This window comes from Malaclemys terrapin, chromosome 12 (genome assembly GCF_027887155.1).
Source record: "Malaclemys terrapin pileata isolate rMalTer1 chromosome 12, rMalTer1.hap1, whole genome shotgun sequence".
NCBI lineage: Eukaryota > Metazoa > Chordata > Testudines > Emydidae > Malaclemys > Malaclemys terrapin.
In genome coordinates, this window is record NC_071516.1 from 36321014 (window position 1) to 36343765 (window position 22752).

At 42.5% G+C, this 22752-nt stretch overlaps 2 pseudogenes; both read left to right on the forward strand.

Moving 5' to 3' along the window:
• Nucleotides 1-6162: 6162 nt before the first annotated feature.
• LOC128846606 (olfactory receptor 12-like) lies at nt 6163-7100 on the forward strand (annotated as a pseudogene).
• Nucleotides 7101-19103: 12003 nt separating this feature from the next.
• On the forward strand, nt 19104-20048 carry LOC128846695 (olfactory receptor 12-like; annotated as a pseudogene).
• Nucleotides 20049-22752: the final 2704 nt, after the last annotated feature.

Genomic DNA, 22752 nt, shown 5'->3' on the forward strand with positions numbered 1-22752 from the left:
GGCTTGGGAGGTGATATTGTCTGCCTCCTGCTTACTGGTCTCATACTTTGTTTCCTCACCCTAGCTCTCTTCTCATGCCTGAAATGTTTAATGGTTAAAGTATGTACCACCTCTAGAAGTCAAGACACCTCCTTTTTCCCTTTAATCAATGATCCTAAGACCATGGCCTTAAATCACATTTTGTCCTCAGAATATGAGAAAACTCAGCCAAAAGCTTGTTGAGTATTCTCAAAGGAGGGAGTTGTTGGTGTCACTAGGCATCACCCTAGGTAACTCGGGGTGTTGGAAGACCTGAGAGTCGATGAAGCCCCCCCGCTCGAGGCCACTAGGTAACTCGGGGTGTTGGAAGACCTGAGAGTCGATGAAGCCCCCCTGCTCTAGGCCAAAGTGAATCAAAGCCCTTGCATGTTAAACTTTACTAACCTCACAGGCCAGCAGCTGGGAAGCAGTAGTGATAAGGGGAACCTACATGCTTCTAGCTAAAGGACAAGATTACTTGCAGAAAGAAACAGTGAGAACAAGCTGCACAGCCAAGGTCGGGTAATGTAGCCAGAGGGAGAAAGGGGGAGAGGTGGGAATGGAGGAGGGGGGTGAGAAAGGACGGGGGAAGAAGGGAAAGGCTTAGTTGCAAACTGTATAAAAGACAAAGGCCGCTTATGTTGGTGTGCTTGATTTGAGACGTGCCTGTCTCCTTGCACCACTTTGAGATCTCAAATAAACTTTGATTGCTTCTCCACCCTGGTGTGTTCATTGGCGCGAAGCACACCGGGCAACAAACCCCACTGTTGCTGTCCTCGGGCACTCTGTGCCGGTAACAAGATCTTCGGAGGAAATGAACAGAACAGAGCAATTGAGTGATCCATCCTCTTTGTTGTCCACTCCCAGCTATATTTCAGGTATAAACCCTTTGCCAGGGTTTCCTCCCCACTCTGAACTCTGGGGTACAGATGTGGGGACCCACATGAAATACCCCTAAGTTTATATTCCACCAGTTTAGGTTAAAAACTTCCCCAAGGCACAAATTCCTTTCCTTGTCCTTGGACGGTATTGCTGCCACCACCAAGTGATCTAAACAAACATTCAGGGAGGGGCCACTTAGAGCCTGCTTGGTCTCTCTCTTTGTCCTGAGAGGGAACCAAAAAAGAGAGCACAAACAAAACCTCCCCCCTTCAGATTTGAAAGTATCTTCTTTCCCCATTGGTCCTTCTGGTCAGGTACCAACTAGGTTAATTGAACTGATTAACCCATTACAAGTAAGTGATTCTGTACCTCTGCCCAGGAGGGATTTATGTTACTGCATACATTACTCTTCCTTTAATATTTATGACAGCCTTCTTTCACAATAGTTCCTCTCCCCCAACCGCATGACCTATTCTGTCAGTCCTATATATTCTGTGCCTGGTATTACCATGTCCGATTGATTATCATCATTCCACCAAGTTTCTGTGATGCTTATTATGTCAATATTCTCCTTTAGTACCAGCCCCTCAAGCTCACCCATCTTAATATTTCAACTTCTAGCTTTTCCGTACAAGCACTTATAAAATACATCAGTATTGAGTTGTCTGCCATCATGTGATGCAATTGAATGAGACTTTTTTTCATTTGACCATTTCTCTTCAGCTCCAAACTGTACTTTATCAACTTCTACCCTCTCTTCTCTTGTCATTAAACAGAATGGGAATGCTATTGGGGGGAGGGATAGCTCAGTGGTTTGAGCATTGGTCTGCTAAACATAGAGATGTGAGTTCAATCCTTGAGGGGACCACTTAGAGATCTAGGGCAAAAATCAGTACTTGGTCCTGCTAGTGAAGGCAGGGGGCTGGACTTGATGACCTTTCAAGGTCCCTTCCAGCTCTATGAGATAGGTATATCTCCATATATTATTATAACTGTAGGCCTAGGAGCAGAAAATTTTTACAGATCTAGTCTGTCCACATCACTCACCCAGCATAGTAGCTGGGTCTCACCATTGGTTTCACAGATATTATGCACTGCACAGCATGCACCAGCAGCTGCTGGAATATTTTCCTCCTCAGAGATTGATCCTTTTCATGAAACACTTTCACCTACCCTTCAAAGTCCACTCCCTAGTCACCCTGAACTTGCCCAGGTGACCACAAAACCTCTTCTTGATTCTCTCTATGTTATTGTACCGCTTCCAGAGAAGGAAAGGATGGGCCGGGTCCCCAAGAGAGAGGCAGAGCTGGCACAGAAACCCTGTTAAAGTCACTTGGACAGTATGGGGAGAACACCCTAACTTTCAGCCTTTCAAGAAGCCCAGCATTTCTAAAAGTTTGAGAGGTGTGGACTTTTCCCAACCAGCCAACATTCATGTCAGTAAATCACCCACTAGAGTTCACCAATGCCTCTGCACTATGGAGTAGTAAACCTTGTCATTTATGTACTCAAAGTCTAGCTGGGGAAAAGGACACACAACAAGGACTCAGCATTGTTAGGGGAGTCATAGATTTCATCTACTATTTCCTGCACATTTCCCAGGTTTTCTACACAGAACAGCAAGACATTATTTCGCACCTTGCATATCTGCATGATGATGTACTCCAAAACTGATTTTCTGGAATCAAATTGATTTCCCACTGAACGATAGCAAAATGAGGTTGCACAATTTCACATGGCAACATGCATTCTTTTCTCCACCATCTGGACAGCACGCATCTCAATGTCTGTGCACTGCAGGGTTTGGGTGAGCTTGGACCTCAGTTCCAGGAATGTGGTTTTCTACACCTGAAAGTCCTGGAGCAACTGCTGGTCATCCCACGTTTTCATCATAACCCAGTCCTGCATTCAGTGCTCATTGGATGGGCCCCAAACCACCTCTCTGCTGGGTGCACCTGGTCTTGGGAAGTTGTACGGGCGTATCCGCAGGACTATCAGTTCGTTCATCCATAGGTGACTCGATCTGAACACTGGGGCCTAGCAAATAAAACAGAATGGTTTGCTCTATATATAAAATGGAGGAAAGTGCTGTGTTTCTCTGCACTGCATGCATCTTTGCAGTGGACAATTCATACATACACTGGGCATGAGAGCAGCAGGCTACTGGATGGAACGGAAGGAATTGTCAACAGTTTTCCCTGGATTCCCTCAAGTCTCTGAGAGACATAAAGGTATTCCACAATGCACTGTGAAAATCTCCCACAAGGTAACATGCTAGAAGGTGCCAATAGGGGACACTGGGGTTCCTATACAGAGTACAACACATCTTTCCCCAATACACCCTGTGGACACAAGGTACCAGCATAACTGACTGAATATGAAGGCACTCTGTTCAATTAGTTTTGTCCATGGTAGAGCTGGTTTAGAACTCGAATTCCCATTCTGTGGGAAATTCTGAAATTTGAAAAAAGGAATTGTTATTCACATGGGGGCCAATTCCGCACCCCTTATTCAGCAGAACTACTTGCATCAGTACGCTCTACTCAATGAGAATAAGGGTTGTGGAACTGGTCATACAGTCGGTTTCACTGGGCATGTTCATGTGAGGAGGGTAACCAGCATCTTTATGGAAAGAAGACTAAAAACACACTCAGTTCCTGTGAGCCCTATATTTCAGTCTGGTGAATCATTGTAATCCCAGAACAAAGCAACAATAAAAAAAATCTATCTTGAAGTTTTGAACCTAACGAAGTACCCGGGGACCATGTCCCAGAGCTTCTAGGAACCAAGCAGAAATACTCATCATTGAAGTCAGTGCTCATAGTTCAGACGTCAGTGCAGAGCAGATGTTGCCAGGATAAAAGTGACTTTACTGGCTGTTGATAGAACCCTAACAGCCATGATAGTCATGGTCCTTGAGTCTGGGGTGAAATTTTCAAATTCCAGTTCTCAGCAACTTTAAAGCAGATGCACTTTGGAAGTACTTGAGCTGTGTGCTACACAGCTTTGTTGATCCATTGAGAGAAGAGAGCATGAAGTCACTATTAAGGTTCTGCAAGTTGAATGAAGCTGGGGTATGTATTGTTTTCAGGCTTCTGTTGGAGATCAATCTGAAAGCCATATGGAATGTCAGAGTGAATTATCAACAGTGTTGTCTGTAATGTACACTTTATGTAAATATTTTCATTTAATTGAAACTACACTATTCTGCTTGGAAAAAAATATGATTGGCTTTAATTATTATAATTGTTACAGTAGCACCAGAATCAAGGCTCAGGGTCACATTGGGCTAGGCTCTGCATAAAAAAAGAAAGAAAGATCTCCAGATTAAGTCAATGGGGATTTTTTTAACTAAGGTGACGGGAGAAAAACTGGAAGCTGGCATGGAGAGGAGACTGGACAAGGAAACTGGGAGCTTTGGAAATAGACGGGGACTAACTGGGCAATAAAACTAGTGCTGAGATTTGGGAGGGAGACTACATGGGCAAAGAGAATAGGACTGGATGCCAGGGAGGGACATGAAAGGAAGGGGTGGGGGGGAGTGTTGATAGCCCGTAGGTGACGGGGAGCCTGAGATCAGATGAGGAGCTGGGGGAGATACTGGGACTATCAGATCAGGAAGACTGGGGTTGACAGCCTGTATAAAAGTGTGGAGGAGATGAGGAGGCATGGTGGACAAATCCAATGAGGATCCACGGTGAAGGGGCAGAACCAGCACTGGCTGGGGAAAGAGACTGGGAGAAGGAAATGAGATGGGGCCGGAGGGAAGATAGCGAGATTGTATGAGGTAGATTGGGACTGCGAGCCAGTGGGAAATGGGATCTTGGATGGAGGGGGTGAGTGAAACTGGCTGTGGAAGGATACTGGGACTGGTCTGAGAATCCTGGGGAGAGGGGAATGACTCGGTGAGGAGAATAAAATGAGACAAGGAGCCAGGCTTGGGAAAGAGCCAGAACTGGGACAGGGAAAGTTTGGGGGCAGAATAATAATCCCTCATCTCCAGTGCTGTGAAAACAAATTCACTGATGTTTGTGAAGCGCTCAGATCCTATAGTGATGGGCACTATAGGAAAGCCTCTGCGTGAATTAATAATTCTCTCTCCAGAGCAGGGTTTGCATAGTGTGCAGTAAGTAAGCCTTGGGGTCACCCATAGAACAATTAAGACAAAACAAAATATTCAATAGCTGTTCAGTAAGTGAGCCCAATCCATCCTGTGCACTGGATGAGGCAGGGGTACTGTGGAAATAATAATATGTGATCAGGTAATTAAGGACTCTATCATAATTAAGCTTGGCATAATTCAATGTTTTAATATAATTTCAACAGAGAATACCAATGTTTATTTTAAGCCTTTTTTCAATTGTTATCAATTTAAATTTTCACAATTATGGGAAATTATTGGGGGCTCAAAGAAAGGGGATTAGACACTAATTATTTAATGACAGTACACATTCAGGTATAAAAAGTGAAAGTTTTATAACCGCTAAAACACAAATTGTGAGCATCACATGTGAACATGTACAAAATAAATAACCTTAAATCACACTCCAGTAAATTATGAAGCAGCATTTTTCTGGCTTTTCCTGTCTGTAGATTTTAATGGTTACTGATGGAAATGCTTTTTCATCAATGTGTGTGTTCGCTGTTAAGTACCTCTAAAAATACAACCTGTCCAAGTCTAATCTTAACGTATAAGTACGGGGCAGTGAATGAAAGTTGCACGGGCAACTTTAATCCTGGCATTCCCTTATTTTGAGAGACAGAGAGTAATGCTCTAGTTCAGTCACAAACTCTTGGGCTTGATGCACACTAAATCCTCATCTTGCTGCCTTCTAGCCTTAAAATAAAGGACTGTGTGCACTGAGGGCCACATTTCACCAAACTAGCTCATGTCGAGTACTCCTTCACTCCAAGGGGAGTCCCATGGATCTCAGTGAGTAAGAACATGATAAGAGTAGCAGAATCTTGCACTCTATGGGAAAATTCCCTTCTTGTAAATATTTGTTATATGGGAAAGTTAATAAATTGGTGTTCTACTGCAGAAAAGTCAAAATTTCTAACAGAACTTTTGGAGATTTATTAAGAAGAAATGTAATGACATTTCTAAGAGTTAAGTCCACTTTTATCTAAGTGAACAGGAGACGTGCCTTTATTTTCAATGAGAGTGAGATACAAAAGGAACCTGCAGCCTTCTGCATTTTCCTTAGCCCTTTGGTTCTTTTTTAAAATGCTTATATCATTCCTTTCCCCAGGTAAATAGAGACAATGAAAGAGAGAAACCACACAGCAGTGATGGAATTCGTCCTGCTGGGGTTTGGAAGTGGTCTGGGGCTCAAGGTGGGCCCCTTTGTGGTGTTTCTGGTGATTTACATGACAACGGTGCTGGGGAACACCACCATGGTCTTCCTTATTAGCGCCAACTCTCCCCTGCACACCCCATGTACTTCTTCCTCATGAACCTGTCACTCTTAGACCTCTGCTACTCCTCCACCATCACCCCCAAAGCTATGATGAGCTTCCTAGGAGGCAGCAAAACCATTTCCTTCAATGGATGTGCCACCCAGTTATTCTTCTTCGGTCTCTTTGCCAGTACTGAGGCATTCATCCTGGCAGCTACGGCGTATGATCGATACACCGCCATCTGTAACCCGCTCCTGTATCCCATCACCATGTCCAAGCAGGTTTGTGTTCAACTGCTAGTGGGTTCCTATGTTTGCAGCGGTGTAAACTCAATGGTGCAAACAGTCTTCATCTTTACACTGTGTTTCTGTGGGTCCAATGAGATAGATCACTTCTTCTGTTACATTGAGCCCTTGCTAAGCCTTTCATGCACCAACACAGATATCAATGAACTTGTGCTGTTCACTTTATCTGGCTTCATCATCGTGAGCACCTCCATGGTCATTCTTGTATCCTATGCCTGCATCATCTCTGCCATCCTCAGGATTCGCTCTATTGAGGGCAGACGCAGAGCCTTTTCCACCTGCACCTCCCACATGATGTCCGTAATTTTATTTTATGGGACACTTACCTTCATATATGCCCAGCCCAGTTCGCTATCTGCTCCAGATCAGAGCAAAATGGTGTCTGTATTTTATACCCTGGTCATCCCTATGTTGAATCCCCTCATTTATAGCCTGAGAAACAAGGACGTGAAAGAAGCTTTGGGAAGAATCATCACCTCAGTGCTTCTAAAATGAACCTTCTCAATGAACATTGAGATAAATAATCCTTTGGGTTCAGTACAGTAACAGTCAAAATCTCTCTCTCTCTCTCTCTCTCTTTCTCTCTCTCTCTCCCCTCTATCTATCTATCTATCTATCTATCTATCTATCTATCTATCTATCTATCTATCTATCTATCTATCTAAAGTAGCAGTTCCCATTTGTACTCATCTCTCTCTCTAAATTTGTATGTCACTCCCAACTCTGGTGTATGCCATTATAAGAGTCATTTAAAAATAAATCTATCAAACCTTTGTGTATTCATGTTACATTTTTGCACATTGTTATCTATTCATGTACATTAGAAATGCATCTGATTTGGAAATATGGATTCAGACGCACCTGAATCTTATGGTAGTGTTTGAGATCTGTTTTGGAATTTGACCGCTGCTCTATCAATGCTGATCCACACACTGGAACTCAAGAATAGTCCTCTGCCTTAATGTTGTGTGTGTGTGTGCGCGCGCACCCGCACACACTTTTGAAAACTGCCCTTTTTACTTTCAGTTCAGATGACAGGGGTATGTGCTATTGGTGCCCAGTTCCCATTGTCATTCAATGGGAGATGAGTGATAAAATCCCTTTGGCCCCTTTGAAAATCCCTGTCTTGGTGCTTGTCGTAACTATAAAGGGAAGGGTAACAGCTCTCCTGTTTACAGTACTATAAAATCCCTCCTGGCCAGATACTCCAAAATCCTTTGACCTGTAAAGGGTTAAGAAGCTCAGGTAACCTGGCTGACACCTGACCCAAAGGACCAATAAGGGGACAAGATACTTTCAAATCTCGGGGGGGAGGGGGCTTTTGTTTGTGCTCTTTGTTTTGGGGGTTGTTCGCTCTTGGGACTAAGAGGGACCAGACATCAATCCAGGTTCTCCAAATCTTTCTGAACAAGTCTCTCATATTTCAGACTTGTAAGTAAACAGCCAGGCAAGGCGTGTTAGTTTATCTTTGTTTTCTCAACTTGTAAATGTACCTTTTGCTAGAGTGTTTATCTTTGTTTGCTGTACTTTGAACCTAAGGCTAGAGGGGGGTCCTCTGAGCTCTTTAAGTTTGATTACCCTGTAAAGTTATTTTCCATCCTGATTTTACAGAGATAATTTTTAACTTTTTCTTTAATTAAAAGCCTTCTTTTTAAGAACCTGATTGATTTTTCCGTGTTTTTAGATCCAAGGGGGTTGGATCTGTATTCACCAGAGAATTGGTAAAAAGTCTCTCAAGGCTACCCAGGAAAGGGAATTAGCTTCGAGAGTGGTGGCAGCGGACCAGATCTAAGCTGGTAGTTAAGCTTAGAAGTTTTCATGCAGCCCCCCCCCACCTGTACCCTAAAGTTCAGAGTGGGGAAGCAGCCTTGACAGTGCTAATATCCCAGGACTTCTTACATTAATATTGGTCTCTCTCTCTCTCCTTTATCAGCTTGTGTTTTATGTATTGTTTGGATGAGCAATAAAAGTAATGATTATTGAAAAAGTGCTGTGTAGTTTCTGCTCTGCACCATGGAGTACCCCACTTATTCATAACCTCTCTAGTGTAGTCAGTCTTGGGGGGCTAAACTCTCACAGATTAAAGTATGTGTAAAATCTCACCTTAGGAACATAAGAACAGCCATACTGGGTCAAACCAATGGTCCATCTAACCTAGAATCCTGTCTTCCGACCTCGGCCAATCCCAAGTGCTTCAGAGGAAATGAACAGAACAGGGAACATCGAGTGATCCATCCCCTGTTTCCCATTTCCAGCTTCTGGCAAACAGAAGCTAGGGACACTCAAAGCAAGGAGTTGCATCCTCTCACTGTGGGCTGGGTAATTGGTTAATGTAAACCACAACTATAGATAAGGATGCACAGAGGATGGAGGAGGGGAGGGAACCAGCTCCTGGATAAGATGCAGAAAAAAATTCTGACAAAAATCTTTGGGGATGAAAAATTCAGATTTATGTTGACCAAAATATTTGGCAAATTTGAGTTGACATTTCCAAAATTTTGTCAGGTGGAGAGAAAAAAACGGATTTGCTTTTAAATCAAAACTTTTCCTTTCAACATTTTTTAAAGGAAACGCTTTGATTGTTTCATTCAAAAAATGCTTTTTCATTTAGAATTTTACCGCAATTTTATTTTCTGAAGAATGGTTAAAAACTCCAAAATGAGAAAAACAAAATATTATGTTTGGGGAATCTGGCTAAACTTTTGTTCAACTGAAAAGATTTTTTTTCAACTTGTTTGGTTCACTGCATCACCAATCATCATCATCTAAAACACTTTCTTTCAAATTTTCAATCTAAAAAAATAATTTTGGCTCAACCCAAAACACATTCTTTTTTTTTTTTTTCAGGTTTTCAGTTCAGCCAGTGAGTAGAAAAGTTGGTTATTTTCACAGCTACATACGTGACTATTTCAGACACAGGAGGCATAGTACAAGTGTGAACTACTGTTCTCATCCTCAGTGGCTCTGAACACCATTAGCTCTCACTGAAGTCAGTAGCCGGTGCACCTGCCGAAGAAGAGGTGTGATAACAGCTGAACAGGAGATCAGCCACAGCATCTAATGGTCATCTTGCTGCTTTAACCGTGGTTTATTTGGTGGGAATCCTAGGGCATTAATAGGCCAAATAACCATTCAGTTGGGCCTGTCCCAGTGATTCTGTCATAGATCTGCTTTTAAACAGTCCTTTGGTGGTTCAGAGTTCAGACTGGCCAACGCCGGGGCTCCCCCCAAGCCAAGCTGCAGGAGAATCCATCTTGGCTCTGCCCCATTTCTTTGTCTGTCAGTCCTAGGTGACAGCTCCTGAGTTTCCGTGAGCCCACTTCTTATCACAGCCATCGCTGGACACCTTTCTCCTTTGTTCCCCAGCTCAGGGCCTTTGCTGTGCTAGGTGTTTCCATTGCCTCTTTCAGAACTGCCATTTATATATCTAGGTTTATTCAATTTGTCAGTGACTCTGGGTCTCCAACCAGATATCTCTGAGTCCAACATCTCATCCCTTCCCTTTAGACTTATGACATGTCTACACTTCAAATGATGCACTGATGCAGCTGCGCCACTGTAGCACTTTAATGAAGATGCTCTATGGCAACAGGAGGGAGCGTACTTAATCCACCTCCCCAAGAGGCAGTAGCTATGTTGGCTGGAGAAGCTCTCCTATCGATATAGTGCTGTCTACACAGAGGGTTAGGTCAGTGTAACTGGATTTTTCACCCCCCCACCCGAGAGACATAGTTATATTCATATAGGTCTGTAGTGTAGATCAGACCTAAGTTCATAGTGCTACAGAGCACAGAGGGAAAAACAACTGTGCATAGGAATTATAAAAATGTTACCAAAATCTCCACATTTGTCCCAGCATCTACTATTATTTGTGTTAATAGTAGTACCTGCAAGCCTCTCCTGAGTTTGGGGTTCCAATATTCTAGTTGTTGGGCAAGGCACAGGGTAGAAGACCATCTCTGCCCCAATCTGAATAAACAAGAGGTGGAAGATGACACAGAGACATGGAAAGGAGAAGCAACATGCCCGAGGACACAAGCCAAGCTAATGGCAGAGACAGGGAGAGATCTGTCATAATAGCCTGTCAAAAAGTTCTGTACTTCTAAAAATCTGAGCATCGTGGACATTTCCTGACAGCCAAGATTAGTATCAGTAAACCACCAGCCTGCCAGACAAGGGCAAAGCAGTCCTTCTGGGGTATGTACCCAGAGTCTAGGGGAGTGTATGGGTGGCACAGATTGAGGATCTGGGCCCCATCTATCACCATGGATACAGAAGCCCTGGTCACTGAATGACCAAAAAGTACATGAGTGAGAGTCTGCTCGTCACCCCAGACAGCATCACCATAGCCAGCCATCATCACAGACCAATTCATAAAATTCAGCACAATGCCTGAACAATCTTATCACAATTGCCGCTTCCCCAACATAGCAATTCTTAGATTATAAGGCCAGGAGGGACCATTAGGTAGTGCTCATTAGGAATGGGGGTTACATACATTTTTCATGGAACATATCAATGAAAAGGTTTTTTTTTCATATTTGTAAATTTTATTGAATTTTTTTTGGCTTTTAACAAAAATATCAAAGACTTCAAAATCTGTTTTCAGTTTTCTGACAAACAAAAATTTTTTTTTGAGGAAAACATCTGCAAAATGTTTCATGTTGTTGAAAACCCAGTTTTCCACCAAAAAAAAAAGAGTTTAAATGGAAAGTTTCCAACCAGTTCTACCATTAGATCATCTAGTCTGACCTCCTGCATAACCCAGGCTTGAGAATTCTACCCAGTTATGTCTGAAGCCAGCTTATGTGCTGAAAGAACACCCCTGCTCAGAAACCCACAGCAGTACGTCTTTTGAAGGGTAAACTTTCCCAGGGATTAGTGGAAGAATGTTTTGTGCACAGACACATTCCTTGATATTTGCAAGGGTTTGAAGGCTACTTCCAGGTTTTCTCTAGGACAGACGAACCAAGAGTAAGAAGAATGGAAGCATCAGTAATCCTATTTCCTATGGGTGTGTTTGCAGGATCCCTCTCAATTTAAATGACCTGAGCAACACTGAAATAGTTAGTAATATAGCCTGGACATACACCCAGAGAGCTAGGGGAAGAAATTTTCAACTGCAAGAGCAAGAATTTGAAACATTCCTTCTGAAATCATTCTGAAAAAGTCCCCCCTCGCCAACCTCAGTTCTCACTTGAGGACACACCACACCACCGATGACCAGAAGAGCAGAAAATCTGCTTGGGGTGTGTACAGCTGTTGAGACATATGACAATGTCCACACTTGGATGGACTATTGACTGACCTTCTGGCCAATTTCACTGTTTTGATAATTCCTGTGCAATGCCTAAGTACCATGGTTGCCAACAATTTGAAAACTCTAATGAAAAAAGTAGATGGTACTGCAGAGACCACTAATATATGCATCTGGTGCATTCTTCAAAAAGGATATATTTAAAAAATGAAAATGGTGCAGAGAAGAGATAAAAGATTGATTTCAAGTTTCACTGTAAAATAATAAAGGAGACCAGTGTATTTAGAAAGAAGTTTATGAGATGGTCTGTAAATGCCTGGTAGCAGAGGTCATTAGCCTTTTTGGTGACAACATCACACTTAGAGTTTGTGACCCCACAGTTCCCCACAATTCATGTCAAAAGGCTGGAGACATGGCAGAGAAGAGCCACAAAAATCATGTCAGAGCTGGAAAAAATGCCTGAGTGTGCCAGACATAAAGAGCACAATCTGTTTATCTATCAAAATGAAGATTGAGTGTGAGACTTGATCACAGAGTATAAGCACAGAGAGAATATTCTCAATATTCTGGATATTAAAGTCATCTTTATTTTTGCAGAGAAAGGCATAACAAGAGCCAGTATCTTGAAGAGAAACCAGACAAATTCAAATTAAAAATCAGGCACATGCTTTTGACAGTGAGAGTGCTTGACCGTTGGGATGAAGTGCCAAGAGGAATAGTGGAGTATGTCTAAATAAAGACAGAGTGCCTTTCTGGAAGATGCTTTTATAAAACACAAGTTATTGGGAACAGAACATGGCTAATGGGGTGAAATTCTCTGGTTGGCATTGTACAGGAGGTCAGGTTAGAAGATCAAATGGTCCGTGCTGTCCTTGAAATCTATGAATCTCTGTGGTTTTGTTACAGTGGAGGGCTATTTAATTTAATAGATTCCCAGATTCCAAGAGCAGAAGGGACTACTGTGACCATCTAGCCTGATCTCCTGTAGAACACAAGTCAAATGACTGCCCCAAAATAATTTCTAGAGCAGATCTTTAAGAAAAATGTCTGATCTTGATTTTAAAAAATTGCCAGTGAATCCACCACACCCAGTGGTAAATTGCTCCAATATTTAATCCCACTGGCAAAGAATTAAGAACTAAATGAAAGAAAGGATTGACATGTAAGAAGGTCTTTCTAACTTCTTGACTCTTATAGTGTTTCCGAATGTTGTTTGCTATGGATCGTGTTGGTTTCAGCTCTTCTGCCTCTTTCACTAGCTGGCTCATCTCCTGACTGACGAACCTCTGGGCTGTGGCATTTGTTTGCTATTGCTGATGTCTCTGGGTTCTGTCAGTCCCATTGGTGGCTGGCTGCCGGGGAAGGAGAATTGCTCTTTCATCCAATCCCGTGGCTTCTGCAGACAAAGGTGTAGTAGCATATCACGGTGACTTATTCCTAACAAAGCTTTGTAAAGTCCACTGTCTTTGCTTTCTTCTCCCTCCCATGTCTCCACCCAGGAGCCTTAGGACAAATCAGAACTAATCAGTCCCCCCAGAGTCACCGGGCTTTGCAATCAACAGGGTTAGATTCAGACATTTGTAGCAAAATCAGGATGGTTAGAGCGTGGTTTACACCCATCAGAGGAGAATCAGACACTCAGTCTGCAGCCTGACTCTGAGACGTTCTCTGAGGGTGTTTATGAATTTAGATTAATTGGTCTACTAATGCACATAGTATGGTTTCTCTATTCCCAGAATGGATGAATTTAACTCTGAGAAGTAGGTGTTGGGTTTGACCACTTGTCTTCCACTTTACCTTGAGCGTGATCTCATATTCATTGAAAATTGGGGGCAATCAAAAAAAATAATTATTTTTCATGGAAATTTGAAGATTTTTTTGAAAAATACATTTCACTTTTCATTAGTCTTAAGCTGAAAAATTTGGCTTTCAGTTTTTCAATGAACATTCACCATTTTCTAGGGGTGGGGAGAACACCTTTTCTGTCCAGCTTTAAAAGTCCAGTGAAGATTATGGGTAGGATTGTCTTGTTTGGCAAATTTCTTTCAAACTGTGACTTGCATTTCTATAAGAATATAGCAATGGCCATACAGGGTCAGATCAATGGCCTGTGTAGTCCAGGGTCCTCTCTTCGGACAATGAGCAGTGCCAGATTCCTCAGAGGAAATGAATAGACAAGAGCAATTATCGAGTGATCCACACTCTTTGTTGTCCACTCCCAGTTATATTTCAGTCTATGCCTTCTTTCACAATAGTTCCTATCCCCCAACAGCATGACCTATTCTATCATTCCTATATATTCGGTGCCTGGTATTACCATGTGACATTGATTATCATCATTCCACCAAGTTTCTGTGACGCTTATTATGTCAATATCCTCCTTTAATATCAACCCCTCAAGCTCACCCATCTTAGTATTTCAACTTCGAGTACTTGTGTATAAGCACTTATAAAATGGGTCAATATTGAGTTGTCTGCCTTCATTTGATGTAATTGAATGGGACTTTTTCATTTCTCTTCTGCTCCAAACTGTACGTTATCAACTTCTACCCTCTCTTCTCTTGCCATTGAACAGAATGGGATTGCTACTGCAAATGTAGGCCTAGGAGAAGAAACATTTTTACAGCTCTAGTCTGTCCACCACACTCATCCATCCTAGTAGTTGGGTCTCACCATTGGTTGCACGATATTATGCACTGCACAGCATGCATCAGCGGCTGCTGGAATGTTTTCTTCCTCAGAGATTGATCCTTTCATGAGACATTTTCACCTGCCTTTCAAAGTCCACTCCCTAGTCATCCTGAACCTGCCCAGGTGGTCACTGAACCTCTCCTTGCTTCTCTCTAAGTTGTTGATATACAGCTTCCAGAGAAGGAAAGGGTGGGCCGAGCCACCAAGAGAGAGGCAGAACTGACACAGAAACCTTGTTAAAGTCAGTTGGACAGTCTGGGGAGAACACCCTAGCTTTCAGCCTTCCAAAAAGCCTTGTATTCCTAAAACTTTGAGGGGTGTGGACTTTTCCCAACCAGCCAATATCCATATCAGTAAATCACCCACTAGGGTTCACCAAGGCCTCTATACTATGGAGCAGTAACCCTTGTGGTTTATGTACTCAACGTCTATTTGGGGAAAGGGGCACACAATAAGGACTCAGCATTGTTAGGGAAGTCATTGAATTCATCTATTATTTCCTGCATATTGCCCAGGGTTTCTACCCAGAACAGCAAGACATTATTTCGCACCTGGCATGCCTACATGATGACCCACACCAAAACTGATTTTCCGGCATCGAATTGATTCCCCACTGACCGATAGCAATATGGGGTTGCACGATTCCATGTGGCAATGTGCATTCCTTTCTCCACTGTTGAGACAGCACTCATCTCGCTGTCTGTGCATTGCAGAGTTTGGGTGAGCTTGGCCCTCAGTTCCAGGTATTTGGCTTTCTATATCTGAAAGTCCTGGAGCCACTGCTGGTCATCCCAGGTTTGCATCAAAACCCAGTCCAGCCACTTGATGCTCATTGAATGGGCCTTAAACCACCTCACTGTTGGGTGCACCTGGTCTTGGGAAGTTGTACGGGTGTATCTGCAGGACTATCAGTTCGCTCATCCTAGGGTGACTCTGTCTGAACACTGGGGCCTTGGAAATAAACCAGAATTGTTTGGTCTATACATAAAATGGGGAAGAGTGCTGTGTTTCTCAGCACTGCATGCATCTTTGCAGTGGACAATTCATACACAGGGAATGAGAATAGTAGGCTATTGGATGGTATGGAGGGAATTGTCAACATTTCCCCCTGGATTCCCTAAAGTCTCTGAGAGACATAAGGGTATTCCACAATGCACTGTGAAAATCTCCCACAAGGTAACATGCTAGAAGGTTCCAATAGTTGACACTGGAATTCCGACCCAGAGTACAACACATCTTTTCCCAATACAACCTGGTGCTGTGTGGACACAAGACAGTGATACAATTGACAGAATATGAATGCACTCTGTTGAATTAGTTTTGTCCATGGTAGAGCTGTTTTAGAACTCAAATTCCCATTCCAGGGGAAATTCTGAAATAAAAAAAAAAAGAAAGAAAAAAGAAAAAAGAAAAAAGAAGAAGAACAGAGAAAAAAGGAATTGTTATTCAGATTGGGTCTAATTCCACACCCCTTATTCAGCAGAACTACTTGCATCAGTAAGTGCTACTCAATGAGAGGAAAGGTTGTGGAACTGGTCACACAGTTGGCTTCACTGCAAATGTTAATTTGAGGGGGGTAACCAGCGTCTTTATGGAAAGAAGACTAAAAACACACTTAGTTCATGTGAGCCCAATATTTCAGTGTTGGAAATCACTGTAATCCCAAAACAAAGCTACATTAAAAAAAAAAATCTGTGTGAAGTTTTGAACTTTATGAAGCACTCGGGGACCATGTCCCAGCGGGTCCTGGAACAAAGCAGAAAGACTCATCAATGAGGTCAGTGTTCATTGTTGAGAGATGCGTGAGGAGGAAATATTGCTGGTTGTAAAATTACTTTTCTGGATGTTGATAGAAACTGAGAGCCGCAATAGTCTTGGCCTTGAGACTGGGGCAACATTTTCAAATTCCGGCTCTTAGGAACATTAAAGCAGACCGACGTTGAAATTACTTGTGCTGTGTGATAGGCAGATGTACCGATCCATTGAGAGAAGAGAGCATGAGGTCACTGTTAAGTTTCTGCAAGTTGAATGAAGCTGGGGTATGTATTGATTTCAGGCTTCAATTGGAGATCAATCTGAAAGGCTTATGGAATGTCATGGTGAATTATAAATAGTGTTGCCTATAATATGATGGTGGCAAAGAATTCTGAAGAGTTTTCTTTCAATTCTGGTTTCAATGCTTTTAGGTTCTGGTTGGTGGGGAGTGCCCTGATGCAACCTGAAGTGTCACTAAACCTAATTTTTGTTTGTGTTTGTTATTATAAGAGCCGCTCTGAACGTTTTTCCCCTACCGAAAGTTTTTAGTTGAAAACTTAATTACAAACTGGGGGAGGGAGAATGATTTTCCAATCAAAAACTGAATTGTTTTGAGGAAAGCAGACATTTTATGTGAACATTTTCATTTAATTGAAACACCACTATTCCACTGAAAATTTTGACTGGCTGTCATTATTACTCTTGTTACAGTAGCACTGGATAAAAATAAGAAAGAAAGGTCTCCAGATTAAGTCTAGGGGGATTTTTTTTTTTTGTAACTAAGGTGACGGGAGAAAATCTGGAAGCTGGCATGGAGGGGAGATTGGACAATGAAACTGGAAGTTGGGAGGTAAACTAGGACTGACTGGGCAATAAAACTAGTGCTGAGAGTTGGGAGGGAGACTACATGGGCTAAAAAACTATGCCTGGAGGCCAGGGAGGGACATTGAGCAGGGGGAGTGTTGATAGCCAGTAGGTGATGGGGAGACTGAGATCAAATGATGAGCCGGGGGGGGGGAATATTGGAACTGGCTGAGCAGGGGCTGAGAACTAGTTGAACAGGGTGGAGGAGGCGAGGAGGTATGGTAGACAAATCCAATGAGGATCCAGGGTGAAGGGTCAGAACCAGCACTGGCTGGACAAAGAGACTAGGAAAAGGAACTGAGTTGGGGACGGGGGGAAGATTGTGAGATTGGATGAGAAGCCTAGAAAGGGAGACTGGGAGCCAGTGGGAAAGGGGAACTTAGACAAAGTGGTGAGTGACTCTGGATGTGGAAGGTGTGGAAAATAGAATGAGAGAAGGAGCCAGGTTTGAGGAAGAGCCAGGACTGGGAAAGAGAAAGGTTGGAGCAGATTAAAAATCTCTCATCTCCAGTGCTGTGAAAACAAATTCACTGATGTTTGTGAAGCGCTCAGATACTATAGTGATGGGCACTATGGGAAAGCCTCTGGGGGGATTAATAATTCTCTCTCCAGAGCAGGGTTTGCATAGTGTGCAGAAAGTAAGTCTTGGGGTCACCCATAGAACAATGAAGACAAAACAAAATATTCAATAGCTGTTCAGTAAGTGAGCCCCATCCATCCGGTGCACTGGATGAAGCAGGCGTACTGTGGAAATAACACAGGCGAGTCTCATCTTACACAGGGGTTCCGTTCCGCGGTTAGCGCATAATGTGAAAACCACATATAGTTAAAATTACATTGAGTTGAATGGCGGGCAGAATCACCCGCACTACAGGTACAGTATTAAAATTGTTATTTTTCTCTCTTTTTTTCTTTTTGCCAACCGCGTAAAGCTGAAATCGCGCATGTTAAATGCGCGTAAGATGCGACAGACCTGTAATATGTGATCAGGTAATTAAGGACTCTATCATAATTAAGATTGGCATAATTCAATGTTTTAATATAATTTCAACAGAGAATATCAATGTTTATTTTTAATCTTTTTTTTCAATTGTTATCAATTGAAATTTTCACAGTTATGGGAAACTACCGGGAGCTCAATGAAAGGATGTTAGATGCTAATTATTTAATGACAGTACACATTGAGATATAAAAATTCAAAGCTTTATAACCGCTAAAACACAAATTGTGAGTGTCACACGTCATCATGTACAAAATAAATATCCTTAAATCAAACTCTAGTAAGTTCTCAAGCAGAGTTTTTCTGACTTTGCTTGTTTGTAAATTTCAATGATTATTGATGGAAATGTTTTTTTCATCAATGTGTGTGTTTGTTGTCGAGTACTTCTAAAAATCCAGTCTTTCCACGGCTAATCATAATGTGCAAGTACAGGGAGGTGAATGAAAATTGCATGGGTATCTTTAATCCTAGCATTCCCTAATTTTGAGAGAGAGAGAGAGAGTTATGCTCTAGTTAAGTCACAAACTCTTGGGCTTGATGCACACTAAATCCTCATCTTGCTGCCTTCTAGCCTTAACGTAAAGGACTGTGTGCACTGAGGGCCACATTTCATCACACCATCTCATGTCGAGTATTCCTTCACTCCAAGGGGAGTCCCATGGATCTCAGTGAGTAAGGGCATGAGTAAGAGTAGCAGAATCTTGCCCTCTATGAGCAAATTCCTCTCTAGTAAATAATTATCATAGGAGAAAGTTAATAAATTGGTGCTCTATGACATTTCTAAGGGTCAAGTCTACTTTTATCTAAGCCAACGGGAGACATGCCTTTATTTTCAATGAGAGTGAACTACAAATGGGGCATGTAACCTGCTGTATTCTCCTTAGCCCTTTGGTTCTTTTTTAATGCTTATCTCATTCCTTTTCCCAAGGAAATGGAGACAATAAAAGAGAGAAACCACACAGCACCGATAGACTTCATCCTGCTGGGGTTTGGAAGTGATCCAGGGCTCAAGGTGGGCCCCTTTGTGGTGTTTCTAGCAATTTACTTGACAACTGTGCTGGGGAACACCATCATGGTCTTTCTCATTAGAGCCAGCTCTCGCCTGCACACCCCCATGTATTTCTTCCTCATGAACTTGTCACTCTTAGACCTCTGCTACTCCTCCACCATCGCCCCGAAAGCCATGGCAAGCTTCCTAACAGGCAGCAAAACCATTTCCTTCATTGGATGTGCCACCTAATTCTTCTTCTTCTGTGTCTTTGTCACCACTGAGACATTCATCCTGGCAGCCATGGCATATGATCGATACACCGCTATCTGTAACCCGCTCCTGTATCCCATCACCATGTCCAAGCAGGTCTGTGTTCAGCTGCTGGTGGGTTCCTATGTTTGCGATGGTGTAAACTCCATGGTGCAAACAGTCTTCACCTTTATACTGTGTTTCTGTGGGTCCAATGAGATAGATCACTTCTTCTGTGACATTACACCCTTGCTAAGCCTTTCATGCACCAACACAGACATCAATGAACTGGTGCTGTTCACTTTATCCAGCTTCATCATTGTGAGCACCTCCATGGTCATTCTCGTCTCCTATGCCTACATCATCTCTGCCATCCTCAGGATTCGCTCTGCTGAGGGCAGACGCAGAGCCTTCTCCACCTGCACCTCCCACATGATGTCCGTGAGTTTATTTTATGGGACTCTTACCTTCATGTATGCCCAGCCCAGTTCACTATCTGCTCCAGCTCAGAGCAAAGTGGTGTCTGTGTTTTATACCCTGGTCATTCCTATGTTGAATCCCCTCATCTACAGCCTGAGGAACAAGGATGTGAAAGAAGCTTTGGGAAGGACCATCAGCTCAGTGATTTTAAAATGAACCTTCTCTATGAATATTGATTTAGATAATCCTTTGGGTTATGGTAAGACCAGTACAGTAACTGTCAAAATTTCTATCTATCTATCTATCTATCTATCTATCTATCTATCTATCTATCTAAACTTGCAGTTCCCATTTGTACTCATCTCACTCTCTAAATTTGTATGCCACTCCCAACACTGGTGTATGCCATTATAAGAGTGATTTAAAAATAAATCAAGCACCCCTCTGTGTATCTATGTTACATTTTTTCACATTGTTATATCTTCATGTAACTTAGAAATGCATCTGGTCTGGAAAGAAGGATTCAAACACCCCTCAACATTGGGGAGTGTTTTAGCTATGTGTCGGAATTTCACCACTGGTCTATCAATGCTGATCCACACACTGGAACTCAAAAATAGTCCCTTGGCTTAATATATGTGTGTGTGTGTTTGTGGTTATATCACACTTTACTGGCTGACCCCAGTTACTAATCTCCATGCTATTGGCCAAAGGAGGTAAATTACCATTTTCCGAATCACACAGAATTGCAGTCAGCAACAAAACATTTTGTGGATGAAAAATTCAGATTTAGTTTGTCCAAAAGCTTTGGCAAATTTGAATTGAGTTTTCCAAATGTTTGTCAGTTGGAGAGAAAAAAAACAACAGATTTGTTTTGAAATCAAAACTTTTCCTTTCAACATTTGTTAAAGAAAACATTTTAATTGTTTGAGTCAAAAAATGCTTTTTCATTTAAAATTTTACAGCAATTTTATTTTCTGAAGAATGGTTAGAAACTCCAAAATAAGAAAAGCAAAATATTGTGTTTGGGGAATCTGCCAAAACTTTTTGTTCAACCCAAAATATTTTTTTCAACTTGTTTGGTTCACTGAATCATCATCGTCTAAAACATTTACTTTCATATTTTCAATTTAGCCAGTGAGTAGAAAAGTTGGTTATTTTCACAGCTACATATGTGGGTATTTCAGACACAGAAGGCATAGTACAAGTGTGAACTACTGTTCTCACCCTCAGTGGTGCTGAAAACCATTTCCTCTCACTGAAGTCAGTAGCCGGTGCACCTGCAGAAGAAGAGGTCTGATAACAGTTGTATGGGAGATCAGCCACAGCATCTAATGGCCATCTTGCTGCTTCTACCCTGGTTTATTTGGTGGGAATCCTAGGGCGTTAATAGGCCAAATAACCATTCTGGGCCTGTCCCAGTGATTCTGTCATAGATCTGCTTTTAAACAATCCCTTGGTGGTTCAGAGTTCAGACAGGCCAACGCCGGGGCTCCCTCCAAGCCAATCTGATGGAGAATCCATCTTGGCTCTGCCCCATTTCTTTGTCTGTCAGTCCTAGGTGACTGCTCCTGAGTCTCCATGAGCCCACTTCTTATCACAGCCATCGCTGGACACCTTTCTCCTTTGTTCCCCAGCTCAGGGCCTTTGCTGTGCTAGGTGTTTCCATTGCCTCTTTCAGAACTGCCATTTATATATCTAGGTTTATTCAATTTGTCAGTGACTCTGGGTCTTCAACCAGATATCTCTGTGAGTCCAACATCTCATCCCTTCCCTTTAGACTTACGACTTATCTACACTTCAAATGATGCACTGATGCAGCTGCATCACTGTAGCACTTTAATGAAGATGCTCTGTGGCGATGGGAAGATGCTCTATGGTGAGAGGCGGTAGCTATGTTGGTGTGAGAAGCTCTCCTATCGACATAGTGCTGTCTACATGGGGCGTTAGGTTGATGTAACTGGATTTTTTACCCCCTCCAAGAGACATAGTTATATCGATATAGGCCTGTAGTATAGGCCAGACCTAAGTGTAAAGCAGTACAGAGCATAGAGGGAAACAGAAGTGTGCATAGGAATGATAAAATTATTACTAAAATCCCATCATTTTTCTCAGCATTTACTATTATTAGCATTGAGTAGTACCTAGAAGCATCCCCAGAGCTTGGGGTTCCAAAATTCTAGCTGTTGGGCAAGACACGGGGTAGAAGATAGTTCCTGCCCCAATCTGAATAAACAAGAGGTGGAAGATGACACAGAGACACGGAAAGGAGAAGCGACTTGCCCGAGGACACAAGCCAAACTAATGGCAGAGACAGGGATAGACCTGTCAAAATAGCCTGTTGAAAAGTACTGTATTTCTAAAAATCTGAGCACCATGGACTTTTCCCAACAGCCAAGATTAGCTTCAGTAAGTCACAAGCCTGCCAGACTAGGGCAAGCAGTCCTTCTGAGGCTAGTTGAGTGCATGGGTGGCACAGATTGAGGATACGGGCCCCATCTATGACCCCAGCATGGATACGGAAGCCCTGATCACTGAATCACCAAAAATACATCAGTGAGGTTCTGTTGGTCACCCTAGGCAGCATCACCATAGCCAGCATCATGGAGCAATTCATCAAATTCAACACAGTGCCTGAACAACCTTTACCGCAATTGCTGTTTCCCCAACATAAAGAACAAGGAGTATTTGTGGCCACAAGTACTCCTCATTCTTTTTGCTGATACAGACTAGCACGGCTACCACTCTGAAACCTTTCCCCAACATAGCAATTCTGAGATTATAAGGCCAGGAGTTACCATTGCATAGCTCTCTTTACCAAATGGGGGTTACATATTTTTTTCATGTCTTGCCCAACAGCTAGAATTTTGGAACCCCAAGCTCAGGGGATGCTTCTAGGTACTACTCAACACTAATAATA